The sequence below is a fragment of the Rhinoderma darwinii genome, chromosome 5 (genome assembly GCF_050947455.1).
Source record: "Rhinoderma darwinii isolate aRhiDar2 chromosome 5, aRhiDar2.hap1, whole genome shotgun sequence".
NCBI lineage: Eukaryota > Metazoa > Chordata > Amphibia > Anura > Rhinodermatidae > Rhinoderma > Rhinoderma darwinii.
In genome coordinates, this window is record NC_134691.1 from 58,695,268 (window position 1) to 58,714,848 (window position 19,581).

General features: G+C 51.7%; 18 non-coding genes and 1 pseudogene across 18 annotated transcripts; all 19 read right to left on the reverse strand.

The window, feature by feature from the left end:
- Nucleotides 1-717: 717 nt before the first annotated feature.
- Nucleotides 718-836, reverse strand: LOC142654262 (5S ribosomal RNA). Its single transcript, XR_012848961.1, has one exon. It is a non-coding gene; the product is annotated as a 5S ribosomal RNA (ribosomal RNA).
- A 1,165-nt stretch (nucleotides 837-2,001) lies between these two features.
- On the reverse strand, nucleotides 2,002-2,120 carry LOC142654796 (5S ribosomal RNA). Its single transcript, XR_012849133.1, has one exon. It is a non-coding gene; the product is annotated as a 5S ribosomal RNA (ribosomal RNA).
- Nucleotides 2,121-2,689: 569 nt separating this feature from the next.
- Nucleotides 2,690-2,809, reverse strand: LOC142654973 (5S ribosomal RNA). Its single transcript, XR_012849302.1, has one exon. It is a non-coding gene; the product is annotated as a 5S ribosomal RNA (ribosomal RNA).
- An 881-nt stretch (nucleotides 2,810-3,690) lies between these two features.
- LOC142653187 (5S ribosomal RNA) lies at nucleotides 3,691-3,809 on the reverse strand. The gene has a single exon (XR_012848126.1). It is a non-coding gene; the product is annotated as a 5S ribosomal RNA (ribosomal RNA).
- Nucleotides 3,810-4,987: 1,178 nt separating this feature from the next.
- On the reverse strand, nucleotides 4,988-5,106 carry LOC142653198 (5S ribosomal RNA). Its single transcript, XR_012848137.1, has one exon. It is a non-coding gene; the product is annotated as a 5S ribosomal RNA (ribosomal RNA).
- A 569-nt stretch (nucleotides 5,107-5,675) lies between these two features.
- LOC142654974 (5S ribosomal RNA) lies at nucleotides 5,676-5,795 on the reverse strand. Its single transcript, XR_012849303.1, has one exon. It is a non-coding gene; the product is annotated as a 5S ribosomal RNA (ribosomal RNA).
- An 881-nt stretch (nucleotides 5,796-6,676) lies between these two features.
- LOC142653210 (5S ribosomal RNA) lies at nucleotides 6,677-6,795 on the reverse strand. The gene has a single exon (XR_012848148.1). It is a non-coding gene; the product is annotated as a 5S ribosomal RNA (ribosomal RNA).
- A 1,178-nt stretch (nucleotides 6,796-7,973) lies between these two features.
- LOC142653221 (5S ribosomal RNA) lies at nucleotides 7,974-8,092 on the reverse strand. The gene has a single exon (XR_012848159.1). It is a non-coding gene; the product is annotated as a 5S ribosomal RNA (ribosomal RNA).
- Nucleotides 8,093-8,661: 569 nt separating this feature from the next.
- On the reverse strand, nucleotides 8,662-8,781 carry LOC142654975 (5S ribosomal RNA). Its single transcript, XR_012849304.1, has one exon. It is a non-coding gene; the product is annotated as a 5S ribosomal RNA (ribosomal RNA).
- An 881-nt stretch (nucleotides 8,782-9,662) lies between these two features.
- LOC142654871 (5S ribosomal RNA) lies at nucleotides 9,663-9,781 on the reverse strand. Its single transcript, XR_012849205.1, has one exon. It is a non-coding gene; the product is annotated as a 5S ribosomal RNA (ribosomal RNA).
- Nucleotides 9,782-10,946: 1,165 nt separating this feature from the next.
- Nucleotides 10,947-11,065, reverse strand: LOC142654797 (5S ribosomal RNA). The gene has a single exon (XR_012849134.1). It is a non-coding gene; the product is annotated as a 5S ribosomal RNA (ribosomal RNA).
- A 569-nt stretch (nucleotides 11,066-11,634) lies between these two features.
- LOC142654976 (5S ribosomal RNA) lies at nucleotides 11,635-11,754 on the reverse strand. The gene has a single exon (XR_012849305.1). It is a non-coding gene; the product is annotated as a 5S ribosomal RNA (ribosomal RNA).
- Nucleotides 11,755-12,635: 881 nt separating this feature from the next.
- LOC142653232 (5S ribosomal RNA) lies at nucleotides 12,636-12,754 on the reverse strand. Its single transcript, XR_012848170.1, has one exon. It is a non-coding gene; the product is annotated as a 5S ribosomal RNA (ribosomal RNA).
- A 1,165-nt stretch (nucleotides 12,755-13,919) lies between these two features.
- Nucleotides 13,920-14,038, reverse strand: LOC142654798 (5S ribosomal RNA). The gene has a single exon (XR_012849135.1). It is a non-coding gene; the product is annotated as a 5S ribosomal RNA (ribosomal RNA).
- Nucleotides 14,039-14,607: 569 nt separating this feature from the next.
- Nucleotides 14,608-14,727, reverse strand: LOC142654977 (5S ribosomal RNA). The gene has a single exon (XR_012849306.1). It is a non-coding gene; the product is annotated as a 5S ribosomal RNA (ribosomal RNA).
- An 883-nt stretch (nucleotides 14,728-15,610) lies between these two features.
- LOC142654274 (5S ribosomal RNA) lies at nucleotides 15,611-15,729 on the reverse strand. The gene has a single exon (XR_012848970.1). It is a non-coding gene; the product is annotated as a 5S ribosomal RNA (ribosomal RNA).
- A 1,165-nt stretch (nucleotides 15,730-16,894) lies between these two features.
- On the reverse strand, nucleotides 16,895-17,013 carry LOC142653243 (5S ribosomal RNA). Its single transcript, XR_012848181.1, has one exon. It is a non-coding gene; the product is annotated as a 5S ribosomal RNA (ribosomal RNA).
- A 569-nt stretch (nucleotides 17,014-17,582) lies between these two features.
- Nucleotides 17,583-17,702, reverse strand: LOC142655069 (5S ribosomal RNA; annotated as a pseudogene).
- Nucleotides 17,703-18,583: 881 nt separating this feature from the next.
- On the reverse strand, nucleotides 18,584-18,702 carry LOC142653254 (5S ribosomal RNA). Its single transcript, XR_012848192.1, has one exon. It is a non-coding gene; the product is annotated as a 5S ribosomal RNA (ribosomal RNA).
- Between the last annotated feature and the right edge of the window lie 879 nt (nucleotides 18,703-19,581).

The following is a 19,581-nucleotide window of genomic DNA, read 5'->3' on the forward strand; positions in this document are numbered from 1 at the left end:
GAGCCCTCCATCCCTTTGACGAGCGTCGGTTGCCATTGCCAGCCGGGCATGGAAAAACGCAGCACGCCTAGAAACTTTCAGTCCATGGATACCGGCATAGCACCACTCCGGCCCAACAGGGGGCGGCTGTTTCCGAAGGACCAATGCGACGACCGCAAGGGCTGGCAGGGGGAATACAGCCGACAGGTGTTGTTGACTAATGAAACAGCTGCCACAGCAGTGCTGAGCAGCGGGTGTCTTTTAAAAAGCCTCAGTGCAGGCTTTTCGACAGGCTAACAATGGAATGAGGGTGTGAAAGAGAGAGCAAGCTCGGCCAGGAAGGTGGGATGGAGCCAGGTGTACGGGAAACAATTAGGGAAGGAGGTGAGCTGGTGGTGGTGAGTGATTGGAAGCGGCTTTCAGCGCGCTTCCCTTTCCTACGCTGCGTTGTCTGCAAACGTGTGCTGCTTTCGTGACGATGTCAGTCAGCCTGCAGGTTAACACTGAGTGCCCCCAGTCCTGCAAGGGGCGCTGTTACTATTGAAATTCAGCCTTGTTTTAAAAGCAGTAATGCTGGTGGTGGCCACCATGCTGATAAGGAGGACAGGGATTTTGCGAGCATTCAAAAGCGCAAAAGAGAAAGCTCAGGAAAAGAAGCAAGTGTGCAGTTGAAAAAGTCAATGGGAAAAAGGCATTGAGGACAGCGACCATTGCTTGTTGCAGTGAGGAAAAGCAAAAAGCCTACAGCACCTGGTATTCCCAGGCGGTCTCCCATCCAAGTACTAACCAGGCCTGACCCTGCTTAGCTTCCGAGATCAGACGAGATCGGGCACATTCAGGGTGGTGTGGCCGTAGGCAGAGACAGGCCTCTCACTCACTGCTCTTCTACTTCACAGCACGCCTCTTTCCAGGGCTCAACACTAGCCCCTTTCCATTTTCTTCACTTTTATATCTCTTAAAGTGAAGCTAAACCTGAAAAATAAAATACATTTAAAAAAAACATTCAAAACAAAAAACAAATAGATGTATGACTACACTTGTAAAAAGGTCCCCTAGAAATGAGTCTGCTGCAGAAACAAGCAGTTTGCCTGACATCTAGCAGACCAAGAGGGAGTCCTTTCCTTCCTCTCAGCCTCCTCCATGTGCGGCTGGAGACCTGCTGCTATGAGCAGTGTGCACCAGCATGGCCTCACTGCTGAGACGTTCTTTTTGGGCCAAGGGGGCGGGGCTTAGTCTCCATTCACTCCAATGGAGTGTGTAAGCTGGCCAATGCTGAAGGACCTGAAACAGGGCAGCTCCAAGGCAACGATTGCACCTGCAATGGGTGACTTTTATATGTTTGCTGTTTTCTTTTACTTTACCTTGGGCTACTGTGGGCGGCTACATACTTGTTTGCAGCGTTTTGTCTTGCAACTGTGGAAAAACATATATATTCTGCCCTTTTGACACAAACGCAGCAAAAAGCCAGAGAAAATGCACCTCGTGAACGTACCCTTGCATTGTGCAAGTTACCCAGCTTTGCCAGGCTCCTGAAAGGCAAATCGGCCCAGTTGTGCCACAATTTGGGGGGATTGATGTGAGTAGAAATGGCTTTTAGCAGATCGCTATTACAGCTTGGCGTGGCACGTTAGCCAGCTGCTTTCCCAGGACTCTGAAGGCAAATGTGCCCAGCTATGCTGCAGTGTGGAGGATTGATCACTGGCAAACTAGGCAGGGCTCTTCACGCCCCAGCTTTCCCAGGCTCAGGACTTGCAAATGGGACTAATTATGCTGCCATATGAGAGGTGGGCATTTATCAGTGCATGACTAGGCAGGTCAGTCATTTTGCATTTTGGGAAAGCTGGGTAGCAACCTCTGGGCCCAAATGTGATGGATGAAATATTGGTTGTATAAAAAGCAAGAATTGAAAAGGGCAAGTGAGAGAAAGCAAATGAAAAGCGGTAAGTGTGCGGCTAAAAAAGTCAATGGGAAAAAGACATTGAGGACAGCGACCATTGCTTGTTGCAGCGAGGAAAAGCAAAAAGCCTACAGCACCTGGTATTCCCAGGCGGTCTCCCATCCAAGTACTAACCAGGCCTGACCCTGCTTAGCTTCCAAGATCAGACGAGATCGGGCGCATTCAGGGTGGTGTGGCCGTAGGCGGAGACAGGCCTCTCATTCACTGCTCTTCTACTTTCCAGTCTGGCTCTTGCCAGTGCTGAACACTGGGCCTATTTCTTCTATCCTTTGGCTTGATTTTTCGCTCGATTAACTGTCAGCAGCGTGGCACACCTAGGCGGCACACCTGGCCAGCCCCATGGCACCCACATGCCAAAGTCTCCTGCCTGTCGTTTTTCAAGGCCAAAGCAGGAAGTCAGCCCCTTTCCTCCTTCCTCACACTCGAGTCACCTAGTGGGCTGCATGCACTGACCAACTGAAAGGGTCAGTTGCACAAACTTCTCTGCAGAGAGAGAAATTACTTCTGTTGGCCGACCGTCGGCTCAAGCCATCCCCTGGGCATCTGCTGAAAGCCTGGTCTCTTTTAACTCTATCATTTACATGTGTCAGGCTACAGGGGCAGTGAGGCCTTTTAGCTGGGGCACGCAGCTAGATAGTAGGCCGGTGCGGTCGCCTAGTGGTATGGCCGTTGGCAGCCACTGGGCCCAGAGCCGGAGATCCTGGAAGGATGGAAATGACAAAAACAGGAAGATACAGCCGAGAAAAAAAATACAGTCTACAGCACCCGGTATTCCCAGGAGGTCTCCCATCCAAGTACTGTCCGAGCCCGACCCCGCTTTGCTTCCGAGATCGGACGAGATCGGGCGTATTCAGGGTGGTGTGGCCGGTAGACGCAGCTGACCTCTTCTCCACCACCCTCATTTGTTCAAAGCCCAGTCAGCCTGGTCCTGGCCGGCACGTGGCCAAATTGGTGCGTGCACCAAAGACTCGCCAGCAGGTAACGCTCACCTGCGGCACAGTGGCAGACGCCATTAGGAGCTCAGGGTGCGCACACATGAGCCCTCCATCCCTTTGACGAGCGTCGGTTGCCATTGCCAGCCGGGCATGGAAAAACGCAGCACGCCTAGAAACTTTCAGTCCATGGATACCGGCATAGCACCACTCCGGCCCAACAGGGGGCGGCTGTTTCCGAAGGACCAATGCGACGACCGCAAGGGCTGGCAGGGGGAATACAGCCGACAGGTGTTGTTGACTAATGAAACAGCTGCCACAGCAGTGATGAGCAGCGGGTGTCTTTTAAAAAGCCTCAGTGCAGGCTTTTCGACAGGCTAACAATGGAATGAGGGTGTGAAAGAGAGAGCAAGCTCGGCCAGGAAGGTGGGATGGAGCCAGGTGTACGGGAAACAATTAGGGAAGGAGGTGAGCTGGTGGTGGTGAGTGATTGGAAGCGGCTTTCAGCGCGCTTCCCTTTCCTACGCTGCGTTGTCTGCAAACGTGTGCTGCTTTCGTGACGATGTCAGTCAGCCTGCAGGTTAACACTGAGTGCCCCCAGTCCTGCAAGGGGCGCTGTTACTATTGAAATTCAGCCTTGTATTAAAAGCAGTAATGCTGGTGGTGGCCACCATGCTGATAAGGAGGACAGGGATTTTGCGAGCATTCAAAAGCGCAAAAGAGAAAGCTCAGGAAAAGAAGCAAGTGTGCAGTTGAAAAAGTCAATGGGAAAAAGGCATTGAGGACAGCGACCATTGCTTGTTGCAGTGAGGAAAAGCAAAAAGCCTACAGCACCTGGTATTCCCAGGCGGTCTCCCATCCAAGTACTAACCAGGCCTGACCCTGCTTAGCTTCCGAGATCAGACGAGATCGGGCGCATTCAGGGTGGTGTGGCCGTAGGCAGAGACAGGCCTCTCACTCACTGCTCTTCTACTTCACAGCACGCCTCTTTCCAGGGCTCAACACTAGCCCCTTTCCATTTTCTTCACTTTTATATCCCTTAAAGTGAAGCTAAACCTGAAAAATAAAATACATTTTAAAAAAACATTCAAAACAAAAAACAAATAGATGTATGACTACACTTGTAAAAAGGTCCCCTAGAAATGAGTCTGCTGCAGAAACAAGCAGTTTGCCTGAAATCTAGCAGACCAAGAGGGAGTCCTTTCCTTCCTCTCAGCCTCCTCCATGTGCGGCTGGAGACCTGCTGCTATGAGCAGTGTGCACCAGCATGGCCTCACTGCTGAGACGTTCTTTTTGGGCCAAGGGGGCGGGGCTTAGTCTCCATTCACTCCAATGGAGTGTGTAAGCTGGCCAATGCTGAAGGACCTGAAACAGGGCAGCTCCAAGGCAACGATTGCACCTGCAATTGGTGACTTTTATATGTTTGCTGTTTTCTTTTACTTTACCTTGGGCTACTGTGGGCGGCTACTGTGGGCGGCTACATACTTGTTTGCAGCGTTTTGTCTTGCAACTGTGGAAAAACATATATATTCTGCCCTTTTGACACAAACGCAGCAAAAAGCCAGAGAAAATGCACCTCGTGAACGTACCCTTGCATTGTGCAAGTTACCCAGCTTTGCCAGGCTCCTGAAAGGCAAATCGGCCCAGTTGTGCCACAATTTGGGGGGATTGATGTGAGTAGAAATGGCTTTTAGCAGATCGCTATTACAGCTTGGCGTGGCACGTTAGCCAGCTGCTTTCCCAGGACTCTGAAGGCAAATGTGCCCAGCTATGCTGCAGTGTGGAGGATTGATCACTGGCAAACTAGGCAGGGCTCTTCACGCCCCAGCTTTCCCAGGCTCAGGACTTGCAAATGGGACTAATTATGCTGCCATATGAGAGGTGGGCATTTATCAGTGCATGACTAGGCAGGTCAGTCATTTTGCATTTTGGGAAAGCTGGGTAGCAACCTCTGGGCCCAAATGTGATGGATGAAATATTGGTTGTATAAAAAGCAAGAATTGAAAAGGGCAAGTGAGAGAAAGCAAATGAAAAGCGGTAAGTGTGCGGCTAAAAAAGTCAATGGGAAAAAGACATTGAGGACAGCGACCATTGCTTGTTGCAGCGAGGAAAAGCAAAAAGCCTACAGCACCTGGTATTCCCAGGCGGTCTCCCATCCAAGTACTAACCAGGCCTGACCCTGCTTAGCTTCCGAGATCAGACGAGATCGGGCGCATTCAGGGTGGTGTGGCCGTAGGCGGAGACAGGTCTCTCATTCACTGCTCTTCTACTTTCCAGTCTGGCTCTTGCCAGTGCTGAACACTGGGCCTATTTCTTCTATCCTTTGGCTTGATTTTTCGCTCGATTAACTGTCAGCAGCGTGGCACACCTAGGCGGCACACCTGGCCAGCCCCATGGCACCCACATGCCAAAGTCTCCTGCCTGTCGTTTTTCAAGGCCAAAGCAGGAAGTCAGCCCCTTTCCTCCTTCCTCACACTCGAGTCACCTAGTGGGCTGCATGCGCTGACCAACTGAAAGGGTCAGTTGCACAAACTTCTCTGCAGAGAGAGAAATTACTTCTGTTGGCCGACCGTCGGCTCAAGCCATCCCCTGGGCATCTGCTGAAAGCCTGGTCTCTTTTAACTCTATCATTTACATGTGTCAGGCTACAGGGGCAGTGAGGCCTTTTAGCTGGGGCACGCAGCTAGATAGTAGGCCGGTGCGGTCGCCTAGTGGTATGGCCGTTGGCAGCCACTGGGCCCAGAGCCGGAGATCCTGGAAGGATGGAAATGACAAAAACAGGAAGATACAGCCGAGAAAAAAAATACAGTCTACAGCACCCGGTATTCCCAGGAGGTCTCCCATCCAAGTACTGTCCGAGCCCGACCCCGCTTTGCTTCCGAGATCGGACGAGATCGGGCGTATTCAGGGTGGTGTGGCCGGTAGACGCAGCTGACCTCTTCTCCACCACCCTCATTTGTTCAAAGCCCAGTCAGCCTGGCCCTGGCCGGCACGTGGCCAAATTGGTGCGTGCACCAAAGACTCGCCAGCAGGTAACGCTCACCTGCGGCACAGTGGCAGACGCCATTAGGAGCTCAGGGTGCGCACACATGAGCCCTCCATCCCTTTGACGAGCGTCGGTTGCCATTGCCAGCCGGGCATGGAAAAACGCAGCACGCCTAGAAACTTTCAGTCCATGGATACCGGCATAGCACCACTCCGGCCCAACAGGGGGCGGCTGTTTCCGAAGGACCAATGCGACGACCGCAAGGGCTGGCAGAGGGAATACAGCCGACAGGTGTTGTTGACTAATGAAACAGCTGCCACAGCAGTGATGAGCAGCGGGTGTCTTTTAAAAAGCCTCAGTGCAGGCTTTTCGACAGGCTAACAATGGAATGAGGGTGTGAAAGAGAGAGCAAGCTCGGCCAGGAAGGTGGGATGGAGCCAGGTGTACGGGAAACAATTAGGGAAGGAGGTGAGCTGGTGGTGGTGAGTGATTGGAAGCGGCTTTCAGCGCGCTTCCCTTTCCTACGCTGCGTTGTCTGCAAACGTGTGCTGCTTTCGTGACGATGTCAGTCAGCCTGCAGGTTAACACTGAGTGCCCCCAGTCCTGCAAGGGGCGCTGTTACTATTGAAATTCAGCCTTGTATTAAAAGCAGTAATGCTGGTGGTGGCCACCATGCTGATAAGGAGGACAGGGATTTTGCGAGCATTCAAAAGCGCAAAAGAGAAAGCTCAGGAAAAGAAGCAAGTGTGCAGTTGAAAAAGTCAATGGGAAAAAGGCATTGAGGACAGCAACCATTGCTTGTTGCAGTGAGGAAAAGCAAAAAGCCTACAGCACCTGGTATTCCCAGGCGGTCTCCCATCCAAGTACTAACCAGGCCTGACCCTGCTTAGCTTCCGAGATCAGACGAGATCGGGCGCATTCAGGGTGGTGTGGCCGTAGGCAGAGACAGGCCTCTCACTCACTGCTCTTCTACTTCACAGCACGCCTCTTTCCAGGGCTCAACACTAGCCCCTTTCCATTTTCTTCACTTTTATATCCCTTAAAGTGAAGCTAAACCTGAAAAATAAAATACATTTTAAAAAAACATTCAAAACAAAAAACAAATAGATGTATGACTACACTTGTAAAAAGGTCCCCTAGAAATGAGTCTGCTGCAGAAACAAGCAGTTTGCCTGAAATCTAGCAGACCAAGAGGGAGTCCTTTCCTTCCTCTCAGCCTCCTCCATGTGCGGCTGGAGACCTGCTGCTATGAGCAGTGTGCACCAGCATGGCCTCACTGCTGAGACGTTCTTTTTGGGCCAAGGGGGCGGGGCTTAGTCTCCATTCACTCCAATGGAGTGTGTAAGCTGGCCAATGCTGAAGGACCTGAAACAGGGCAGCTCCAAGGCAACGATTGCACCTGCAATTGGTGACTTTTATATGTTTGCTGTTTTCTTTTACTTTACCTTGGGCTACTGTGGGCGGCTACTGTGGGCGGCTACATACTTGTTTGCAGCGTTTTGTCTTGCAACTGTGGAAAAACATATATATTCTGCCCTTTTGACACAAACGCAGCAAAAAGCCAGAGAAAATGCACCTCGTGAACGTACCCTTGCATTGTGCAAGTTACCCAGCTTTGCCAGGCTCCTGAAAGGCAAATCGGCCCAGTTGTGCCACAATTTGGGGGGATTGATGTGAGTAGAAATGGCTTTTAGCAGATCGCTATTACAGCTTGGCGTGGCACGTTAGCCAGCTGCTTTCCCAGGACTCTGAAGGCAAATGTGCCCAGCTATGCTGCAGTGTGGAGGATTGATCACTGGCAAACTAGGCAGGGCTCTTCACGCCCCAGCTTTCCCAGGCTCAGGACTTGCAAATGGGACTAATTATGCTGCCATATGAGAGGTGGGCATTTATCAGTGCATGACTAGGCAGGTCAGTCATTTTGCATTTTGGGAAAGCTGGGTAGCAACCTCTGGGCCCAAATGTGATGGATGAAATATTGGTTGTATAAAAAGCAAGAATTGAAAAGGGCAAGTGAGAGAAAGCAAATGAAAAGCGGTAAGTGTGCGGCTAAAAAAGTCAATGGGAAAAAGACATTGAGGACAGCGACCATTGCTTGTTGCAGCGAGGAAAAGCAAAAAGCCTACAGCACCTGGTATTCCCAGGCGGTCTCCCATCCAAGTACTAACCAGGCCTGACCCTGCTTAGCTTCCGAGATCAGACGAGATCGGGCGCATTCAGGGTGGTGTGGCCGTAGGCGGAGACAGGTCTCTCATTCACTGCTCTTCTACTTTCCAGTCTGGCTCTTGCCAGTGCTGAACACTGGGCCTATTTCTTCTATCCTTTGGCTTGATTTTTCGCTCGATTAACTGTCAGCAGCGTGGCACACCTAGGCGGCACACCTGGCCAGCCCCATGGCACCCACATGCCAAAGTCTCCTGCCTGTCGTTTTTCAAGGCCAAAGCAGGAAGTCAGCCCCTTTCCTCCTTCCTCACACTCGAGTCACCTAGTGGGCTGCATGCGCTGACCAACTGAAAGGGTCAGTTGCACAAACTTCTCTGCAGAGAGAGAAATTACTTCTGTTGGCCGACCGTCGGCTCAAGCCATCCCCTGGGCATCTGCTGAAAGCCTGGTCTCTTTTAACTCTATCATTTACATGTGTCAGGCTACAGGGGCAGTGAGGCCTTTTAGCTGGGGCACGCAGCTAGATAGTAGGCCGGTGCGGTCGCCTAGTGGTATGGCCGTTGGCAGCCACTGGGCCCAGAGCCGGAGATCCTGGAAGGATGGAAATGACAAAAACAGGAAGATACAGCCGAGAAAAAAAATACAGTCTACAGCACCCGGTATTCCCAGGAGGTCTCCCATCCAAGTACTGTCCGAGCCCGACCCCGCTTTGCTTCCGAGATCGGACGAGATCGGGCGTATTCAGGGTGGTGTGGCCGGTAGACGCAGCTGACCTCTTCTCCACCACCCTCATTTGTTCAAAGCCCAGTCAGCCTGGCCCTGGCCGGCACGTGGCCAAATTGGTGCGTGCACCAAAGACTCGCCAGCAGGTAACGCTCACCTGCGGCACAGTGGCAGACGCCATTAGGAGCTCAGGGTGCGCACACATGAGCCCTCCATCCCTTTGACGAGCGTCGGTTGCCATTGCCAGCCGGGCATGGAAAAACGCAGCACGCCTAGAAACTTTCAGTCCATGGATACCGGCATAGCACCACTCCGGCCCAACAGGGGGCGGCTGTTTCCGAAGGACCAATGCGACGACCGCAAGGGCTGGCAGAGGGAATACAGCCGACAGGTGTTGTTGACTAATGAAACAGCTGCCACAGCAGTGATGAGCAGCGGGTGTCTTTTAAAAAGCCTCAGTGCAGGCTTTTCGACAGGCTAACAATGGAATGAGGGTGTGAAAGAGAGAGCAAGCTCGGCCAGGAAGGTGGGATGGAGCCAGGTGTACGGGAAACAATTAGGGAAGGAGGTGAGCTGGTGGTGGTGAATGATTGGAAGCGGCTTTCAGCGCGCTTCCCTTTCCTACGCTGCGTTGTCTGCAAACGTGTGCTGCATTCGTGACGCTGTCAGTCAGCCTGCAGGTTAACACTGAGTGCCCCCAGTCCTGCAAGGGGCGCTGTTACTATTGAAATTCAGCCTCGTATTAAAAGCAGTAATGCTGGTGGTGGCCACCATGCTGATAAGGAGGACAGGGATTTTGCGAGCATTCAAAAGCGCAAAAGAGAAAGCTCAGGAAAAGAAGCAAGTGTGCAGTTGAAAAAGTCAATGGGAAAAAGGCATTGAGGACAGCGACCATTGCTTGTTGCAGTGAGGAAAAGCAAAAAGCCTACAGCACCTGGTATTCCCAGGCGGTCTCCCATCCAAGTACTAACCAGGCCTGACGCTGCTTAGCTTCCGAGATCAGACGAGATCGGGCGCATTCAGGGTGGTGTGGCCGTAGGCAGAGAAAGGCCTCTCACTCACTGCTCTTCTACTTCACAGCACGCCTCTTTCCAGGGCTCAACACTAGCCCCTTTCCATTTTCTTCACTTTTATATCTCTTAAAGTGAAGCTAAACCTGAAAAATAAAATACATTTAAAAAAAACATTCAAAACAAAAAACAAATAGATGTATGACTACACTTGTAAAAAGGTCCCCTAGAAATGAGTCTGCTGCAGAAACAAGCAGTTTGCCTGACATCTAGCAGACCAAGAGGGAGTCCTTTCCTTCCTCTCAGCCTCCTCCATGTGCGGCTGGAGACCTGCTGCTATGAGCAGTGTGCACCAGCATGGCCTCACTGCTGAGACGTTCTTTTTGGGCCAAGGGGGCGGGGCTTAGTCTCCATTCACTCCAATGGAGTGTGTAAGCTGGCCAATGCTGAAGGACCTGAAACAGGGCAGCTCCAAGGCAACGATTGCACCTGCAATGGGTGACTTTTATATGTTTGCTGTTTTCTTTTACTTTACCTTGGGCTACTGTGGGCGGCTACATACTTGTTTGCAGCGTTTTGTCTTGCAACTGTGGAAAAACATATATATTCTGCCCTTTTGACACAAACGCAGCAAAAAGCCAGAGAAAATGCACCTCGTGAACGTACCCTTGCATTGTGCAAGTTACCCAGCTTTGCCAGGCTCCTGAAAGGCAAATCGGCCCAGTTGTGCCACAATTTGGGGGGATTGATGTGAGTAGAAATGGCTTTTAGCAGATCGCTATTACAGCTTGGCGTGGCACGTTAGCCAGCTGCTTTCCCAGGACTCTGAAGGCAAATGTGCCCAGCTATGCTGCAGTGTGGAGGATTGATCACTGGCAAACTAGGCAGGGCTCTTCACGCCCCAGCTTTCCCAGGCTCAGGACTTGCAAATGGGACTAATTATGCTGCCATATGAGAGGTGGGCATTTATCAGTGCATGACTAGGCAGGTCAGTCATTTTGCATTTTGGGAAAGCTGGGTAGCAACCTCTGGGCCCAAATGTGATGGATGAAATATTGGTTGTATAAAAAGCAAGAATTGAAAAGGGCAAGTGAGAGAAAGCAAATGAAAAGCGGTAAGTGTGCGGCTAAAAAAGTCAATGGGAAAAAGACATTGAGGACAGCGACCATTGCTTGTTGCAGCGAGGAAAAGCAAAAAGCCTACAGCACCTGGTATTCCCAGGCGGTCTCCCATCCAAGTACTAACCAGGCCTGACCCTGCTTAGCTTCCAAGATCAGACGAGATCGGGCGCATTCAGGGTGGTGTGGCCGTAGGCGGAGACAGGCCTCTCATTCACTCCTCTTCTACTTTCCAGTCTGGCTCTTGCCAGTGCTGAACACTGGGCCTATTTCTTCTATCCTTTGGCTTGATTTTTCGCTCGATTAACTGTCAGCAGCGTGGCACACCTAGGCGGCACACCTGGCCAGCCCCATGGCACCCACATGCCAAAGTCTCCTGCCTGTCGTTTTTCAAGGCCAAAGCAGGAAGTCAGCCCCTTTCCTCCTTCCTCACACTCGAGTCACCTAGTGGGCTGCATGCGCTGACCAACTGAAAGGGTCAGTTGCACAAACTTCTCTGCAGAGAGAGAAATTACTTCTGTTGGCCGACCGTCGGCTCAAGCCATCCCCTGGGCATCTGCTGAAAGCCTGGTCTCTTTTAACTCTATCATTTACATGTGTCAGGCTACAGGGGCAGTGAGGCCTTTTAGCTGGGGCACGCAGCTAGATAGTAGGCCGGTGCGGTCGCCTAGTGGTATGGCCGTTGGCAGCCACTGGGCCCAGAGCCGGAGATCCTGGAAGGATGGAAATGACAAAAACAGGAAGATACAGCCGAGAAAAAAAATACAGTCTACAGCACCCGGTATTCCCAGGAGGTCTCCCATCCAAGTACTGTCCGAGCCCGACCCCGCTTTGCTTCCGAGATCGGACGAGATCGGGCGTATTCAGGGTGGTGTGGCCGGTAGACGCAGCTGACCTCTTCTCCACCACCCTCATTTGTTCAAAGCCCAGTCAGCCTGGCCCTGGCCGGCACGTGGCCAAATTGGTGCGTGCACCAAAGACTCGCCAGCAGGTAACGCTCACCTGCGGCACAGTGGCAGACGCCATTAGGAGCTCAGGGTGCGCACACATGAGCCCTCCATCCCTTTGACGAGCGTCGGTTGCCATTGCCAGCCGGGCATGGAAAAACGCAGCACGCCTAGAAACTTTCAGTCCATGGATACCGGCATAGCACCACTCCGGCCCAACAGGGGGCGGCTGTTTCCGAAGGACCAATGCGACGACCGCAAGGGCTGGCAGGGGGAATACAGCCGACAGGTGTTGTTGACTAATGAAACAGCTGCCACAGCAGTGCTGAGCAGCGGGTGTCTTTTAAAAAGCCTCAGTGCAGGCTTTTCGACAGGCTAACAATGGAATGAGGGTGTGAAAGAGAGAGCAAGCTCGGCCAGGAAGGTGGGATGGAGCCAGGTGTACGGGAAACAATTAGGGAAGGAGGTGAGCTGGTGGTGGTGAATGATTGGAAGCGGCTTTCAGCGCGCTTCCCTTTCCTACGCTGCGTTGTCTGCAAACGTGTGCTGCATTCGTGACGCTGTCAGTCAGCCTGCAGGTTAACACTGAGTGCCCCCAGTCCTGCAAGGGGCGCTGTTACTATTGAAATTCAGCCTCGTATTAAAAGCAGTAATGCTGGTGGTGGCCACCATGCTGATAAGGAGGACAGGGATTTTGCGAGCATTCAAAAGCGCAAAAGAGAAAGCTCAGGAAAAGAAGCAAGTGTGCAGTTGAAAAAGTCAATGGGAAAAAGGCATTGAGGACAGCGACCATTGCTTGTTGCAGTGAGGAAAAGCAAAAAGCCTACAGCACCTGGTATTCCCAGGCGGTCTCCCATCCAAGTACTAACCAGGCCTGACCCTGCTTAGCTTCCGAGATCAGACGAGATCGGGCGCATTCAGGGTGGTGTGGCCGTAGGCAGAGACAGGCCTCTCACTCACTGCTCTTCTACTTCACAGCACGCCTCTTTCCAGGGCTCAACACTAGCCCCTTTCCATCTTCTTCACTTTTATATCCCTTAAAGTGAAGCTAAACCTGAAAAATAAAATACATTTAAAAAAAACATTCAAAACAAAAAACAAATAGATGTATGACTACACTTGTAAAAAGGTCCCCTAGAAATGAGTCTGCTGCAGAAACAAGCAGTTTGCCTGACATCTAGCAGACCAAGAGGGAGTCCTTTCCTTCCTCTCAGCCTCCTCCATGTGCGGCTGGAGACCTGCTGCTATGAGCAGTGTGCACCAGCATGGCCTCACTGCTGAGACGTTCTTTTTGGGCCAAGGGGGCGGGGCTTAGTCTCCATTCACTCCAATGGAGTGTGTAAGCTGGCCAATGCTGAAGGACCTGAAACAGGGCAGCTCCAAGGCAACGATTGCACCTGCAATGGGTGACTTTTATATGTTTGCTGTTTTCTTTTACTTTACCTTGGGCTACTGTGGGCGGCTACATACTTGTTTGCAGCGTTTTGTCTTGCAACTGTGGAAAAACATATATATTCTGCCCTTTTGACACAAACGCAGCAAAAAGCCAGAGAAAATGCACCTCGTGAACGTACCCTTGCATTGTGCAAGTTACCCAGCTTTGCCAGGCTCCTGAAAGGCAAATCGGCCCAGTTGTGCCACAATTTGGGGGGATTGATGTGAGTAGAAATGGCTTTTAGCAGATCGCTATTACAGCTTGGCGTGGCACGTTAGCCAGCTGCTTTCCCAGGACTCTGAAGGCAAATGTGCCCAGCTATGCTGCAGTGTGGAGGATTGATCACTGGCAAACTAGGCAGGGCTCTTCACGCCCCAGCTTTCCCAGGCTCAGGACTTGCAAATGGGACTAATTATGCTGCCATATGAGAGGTGGGCATTTATCAGTGCATGACTAGGCAGGTCAGTCATTTTGCATTTTGGGAAAGCTGGGTAGCAACCTCTGGGCCCAAATGTGATGGATGAAATATTGGTTGTATAAAAAGCAAGAATTGAAAAGGGCAAGTGAGAGAAAGCAAATGAAAAGCGGTAAGTGTGCGGCTAAAAAAGTCAATGGGAAAAAGACATTGAGGACAGCGACCATTGCTTGTTGCAGCGAGGAAAAGCAAAAAGCCTACAGCACCTGGTATTCCCAGGCGGTCTCCCATCCAAGTACTAACCAGGCCTGACCCTGCTTAGCTTCCAAGATCAGACGAGATCGGGCGCATTCAGGGTGGTGTGGCCGTAGGCGGAGACAGGCCTCTCATTCACTGCTCTTCTACTTTCCAGTCTGGCTCTTGCCAGTGCTGAACACTGGGCCTATTTCTTCTATCCTTTGGCTTGATTTTTCGCTCGATTAACTGTCAGCAGCGTGGCACACCTAGGCGGCACACCTGGCCAGCCCCATGGCACCCACATGCCAAAGTCTCCTGCCTGTCGTTTTTCAAGGCCAAAGCAGGAAGTCAGCCCCTTTCCTCCTTCCTCACACTCGAGTCACCTAGTGGGCTGCATGCGCTGACCAACTGAAAGGGTCAGTTGCACAAACTTCTCTGCAGAGAGAGAAATTACTTCTGTTGGCCGACCGTCGGCTCAAGCCATCCCCTGGGCATCTGCTGAAAGCCTGGTCTCTTTTAACTCTATCATTTACATGTGTCAGGCTACAGGGGCAGTGAGGCCTTTTAGCTGGGGCACGCAGCTAGATAGTAGGCCGGTGCGGTCGCCTAGTGGTATGGCCGTTGGCAGCCACTGGGCCCAGAGCCGGAGATCCTGGAAGGATGGAAATGACAAAAACAGGAAGATACAGCCGAGAAAAAAAATACAGTCTACAGCACCCGGTATTCCCAGGAGGTCTCCCATCCAAGTACTGTCCGAGCCCGACCCCGCTTTGCTTCCGAGATCGGACGAGATCGGGCGTATTCAGGGTGGTGTGGCCGGTAGACGCAGCTGACCTCTTCTCCACCACCCTCATTTGTTCAAAGCCCAGTCAGCCTGGCCCTGGCCGGCACGTGGCCAAATTGGTGCGTGCACCAAAGACTCGCCAGCAGGTAACGCTCACCTGCGGCACAGTGGCAGACGCCATTAGGAGCTCAGGGTGCGCACACATGAGCCCTCCATCCCTTTGACGAGCGTCGGTTGCCATTGCCAGCCGGGCATGGAAAAACGCAGCACGCCTAGAAACTTTCAGTCCATGGATACCGGCATAGCACCACTCCGGCCCAACAGGGGGCGGCTGTTTCCGAAGGACCAATGCGACGACCGCAAGGGCTGGCAGGGGGAATACAGCCGACAGGTGTTGTTGACTAATGAAACAGCTGCCACAGCAGTGCTGAGCAGCGGGTGTCTTTTAAAAAGCCTCAGTGCAGGCTTTTCGACAGGCTAACAATGGAATGAGGGTGTGAAAGAGAGAGAGCAAGCTCGGCCAGGAAGGTGGGATGGAGCCAGGTGTACGGGAAACAATTAGGGAAGGAGGTGAGCTGGTGGTGGTGAGTGATTGGAAGCGGCTTTCAGCGCGCTTCCCTTTCCTACGCTGCGTTGTCTGCAAACGTGTGCTGCTTTCGTGACGATGTCAGTCAGCCTGCAGGTTAACACTGAGTGCCCCCAGTCCTGCAAGGGGCGCTGTTACTATTGAAATTCAGCCTTGTTTTAAAAGCAGTAATGCTGGTGGTGGCCACCATGCTGATAAGGAGGACAGGGATTTTGCGAGCATTCAAAAGCGCAAAAGAGAAAGCTCAGGAAAAGAAGCAAGTGTGCAGTTGAAAAAGTCAATGGGAAAAAGGCATTGAGGACAGCGACCATTGCTTGTTGCAGTGAGGAAAAGCAAAAAGCCTACAGCACCTGGTATTCCCAGGCGGTCTCCCATCCAAGTACTAACCAGGCCTGACCCTGCTTAGCTTCCGAGATCAGACGAGATCGGGCACATTCAGGGTGGTGTGGCCGTAGGCAGAGACAGGCCTCTCACTCACTGCTCTTCTACTTCACAGCACGCCTCTTTCCAGGGCTCAACACTAGCCCCTTTCCATTTTCTTCACTTTTATATCTCTTAAAGTGAAGCTAAACCTGAAAAATAAAATACATTTAAAAAAAACATTCAAAACAAAAAACAAATAGATGTATGACTACACTTGTAAAAAGGTCCCCTAGAAATGAGTCTGCTGCAGAAACAAGCAGTTTGCCTGACATCTAGCAGACCAAGAGGGAGTCCTTTCCTTCCTCTCAGCCTCCTCCATGTGCGGCTGGAGACCTGCTGCTATGAGCAGTGTGCACCAGCATGGCCTCACTGCTGAGACGTTCTTTTTGGGCCAAGGGGGCGGGGCTTAGTCTCCATTCACTCCAATGGAGTGTGTAAGCTGGCCAATGCTGAAGGACCTGAAACAGGGCAGCTCCAAGGCAACGATTGCACCTGCAATGGGTGACTTTTATATGTTTGCTGTTTTCTTTTACTTTACCTTGGGCTACTGTGGGCGGCTACATACTTGTTTGCAGCGTTTTGTCTTGCAACTGTGGAAAAACATATATATTCTGCCCTTTTGACACAAACGCAGCAAAAAGCCAGAGAAAATGCACCTCGTGAACGTACCCTTGCATTGTGCAAGTTACCCAGCTTTGCCAGGCTCCTGAAAGGCAAATCGGCCCAGTTGTGCCACAATTTGGGGGGATTGATGTGAGTAGAAATGGCTTTTAGCAGATCGCTATTACAGCTTGGCGTGGCACGTTAGCCAGCTGCTTTCCCAGGACTCTGAAGGCAAATGTGCCCAGCTATGCTGCAGTGTGGAGGATTGATCACTGGCAAACTAGGCAGGGCTCTTCACGCCCCAGCTTTCCCAGGCTCAGGACTTGCAAATGGGACTAATTATGCTGCCATATGAGAGGTGGGCATTTATCAGTGCATGACTAGGCAGGTCAGTCATTTTGCATTTTGGGAAAGCTGGGTAGCAACCTCTGGGCCCAAATGTGATGGATGAAATATTGGTTGTATAAAAAGCAAGAATTGAAAAGGGCAAGTGAGAGAAAGCAAATGAAAAGCGGTAAGTGTGCGGCTAAAAAAGTCAATGGGAAAAAGACATTGAGGACAGCGACCATTGCTTGTTGCAGCGAGGAAAAGCAAAAAGCCTACAGCACCTGGTATTCCCAGGCGGTCTCCCATCCAAGTACTAACCAGGCCTGACCCTGCTTAGCTTCCGAGATCAGACGAGATCGGGCGCATTCAGGGTGGTGTGGCCGTAGGCGGAGACAGGTCTCTCATTCACTGCTCTTCTACTTTCCAGTCTGGCTCTTGCCAGTGCTGAACACTGGGCCTATTTCTTCTATCCTTTGGCTTGATTTTTCGCTCGATTAACTGTCAGCAGCGTGGCACACCTAGGCGGCACACCTGGCCAGCCCCATGGCACCCACATGCCAAAGTCTCCTGCCTGTCGTTTTTCAAGGCCAAAGCAGGAAGTCAGCCCCTTTCCTCCTTCCTCACACTCGAGTCACCTAGTGGGCTGCATGCGCTGACCAACTGAAAGGGTCAGTTGCACAAACTTCTCTGCAGAGAGAGAAATTACTTCTGTTGGCCGACCGTCGGCTCAAGCCATCCCCTGGGCATCTGCTGAAAGCCTGGTCTCTTTTAACTCTATCATTTACATGTGTCAGGCTACAGGGGCAGTGAGGCCTTTTAGCTGGGGCACGCAGCTAGATAGTAGGCCGGTGCGGTCGCCTAGTGGTATGGCCGTTGGCAGCCACTGGGCCCAGAGCCGGAGATCCTGGAAGGATGGAAATGACAAAAACAGGAAGATACAGCCGAGAAAAAAAATACAGTCTACAGCACCCGGTATTCCCAGGAGGTCTCCCATCCAAGTACTGTCCGAGCCCGACCCCGCTTTGCTTCCGAGAACGGACGAGATCGGGCGTATTCAGGGTGGTGTGGCCGGTAGACGCAGCTGACCTCTTCTCCACCACCCTCATTTGTTCAAAGCCCAGTCAGCCTGGCCCTGGCCGGCACGTGGCCAAATTGGTGCGTGCACCAAAGACTCGCCAGCAGGTAACGCTCACCTGCGGCACAGTGGCAGACGCCATTAGGAGCTCAGGGTGCGCACACATGAGCCCTCCATCCCTTTGACGAGCGTCGGTTGCCATTGCCAGCCGGGCATGGAAAAACGCAGCACGCCTAGAAACTTTCAGTCCATGGATACCGGCATAGCACCACTCCGGCCCAACAGGGGGCGGCTGTTTCCGAAGGACCAATGCGACGACCGCAAGGGCTGGCAGAGGGAATACAGCCGACAGGTGTTGTTGACTAATGAAACAGCTGCCACAGCAGTGATGAGCAGCGGGTGTCTTTTAAAAAGCCTCAGTGCAGGCTTTTCGACAGGCTAACAATGGAATGAGGGTGTGAAAGAGAGAGCAAGCTCGGCCAGGAAGGTGGGATGGAGCCAGGTGTACGGGAAACAATTAGGGAAGGAGGTGAGCTGGTGGTGGTGAGTGATTGGAAGCGGCTTTCAGCGCGCTTCCCTTTCCTACGCTGCGTTGTCTGCAAACGTGTGCTGCTTTCGTGACGATGTCAGTCAGCCTGCAGGTTAACACTGAGTGCCCCCAGTCCTGCAAGGGGCGCTGTTACTATTGAAATTCAGCCTTGTATTAAAAGCAGTAATGCTGGTGGTGGCCACCATGCTGATAAGGAGGACAGGGATTTTGCGAGCATTCAAAAGCGCAAAAGAGAAAGCTCAGGAAAAGAAGCAAGTGTGCAGTTGAAAAAGTCAATGGGAAAAAGGCATTGAGGACAGCGACCATTGCTTGTTGCAGTGAGGAAAAGCAAAAAGCCTACAGCACCTGGTATTCCCAGGCGGTCTCCCATCCAAGTACTAACCAGGCCTGACCCTGCTTAGCTTCCGAGATCAGACGAGATCGGGCGCATTCAGGGTGGTGTGGCCGTAGGCAGAGACAGGCCTCTCACTCACTGCTCTTCTACTTCACAGCACGCCTCTTTCCAGGGCTCAACACTAGCCCCTTTCCATTTTCTTCACTTTTATATCCCTTAAAGTGAAGCTAAACCTGAAAAATAAAATACATTTTAAAAAAACATTCAAAACAAAAAACAAATAGATGTATGACTACACTTGTAAAAAGGTCCCCTAGAAATGAGTCTGCTGCAGAAACAAGCAGTTTGCCTGAAATCTAGCAGACCAAGAGGGAGTCCTTTCCTTCCTCTCAGCCTCCTCCATGTGCGGCTGGAGACCTGCTGCTATGAGCAGTGTGCACCAGCATGGCCTCACTGCTGAGACGTTCTTTTTGGGCCAAGGGGGCGGGGCTTAGTCTCCATTCACTCCAATGGAGTGTGTAAGCTGGCCAATGCTGAAGGACCTGAAACAGGGCAGCTCCAAGGCAACGATTGCACCTGCAATTGGTGACTTTTATATGTTTGCTGTTTTCTTTTACTTTACCTTGGGCTACTGTGGGCGGCTACTGTGGGCGGCTACATACTTGTTTGCAGCGTTTTGTCTTGCAACTGTGGAAAAACATATATATTCTGCCCTTTTGACACAAACGCAGCAAAAAGCCAGAGAAAATGCACCTCGTGAACGTACCCTTGCATTGTGCAAGTTACCCAGCTTTGCCAGGCTCCTGAAAGGCAAATCGGCCCAGTTGTGCCACAATTTGGGGGGATTGATGTGAGTAGAAATGGCTTTTAGCAGATCGCTATTACAGCTTGGCGTGGCACGTTAGCCAGCTGCTTTCCCAGGACTCTGAAGGCAAATGTGCCCAGCTATGCTGCAGTGTGGAGGATTGATCACTGGCAAACTAGGCAGGGCTCTTCA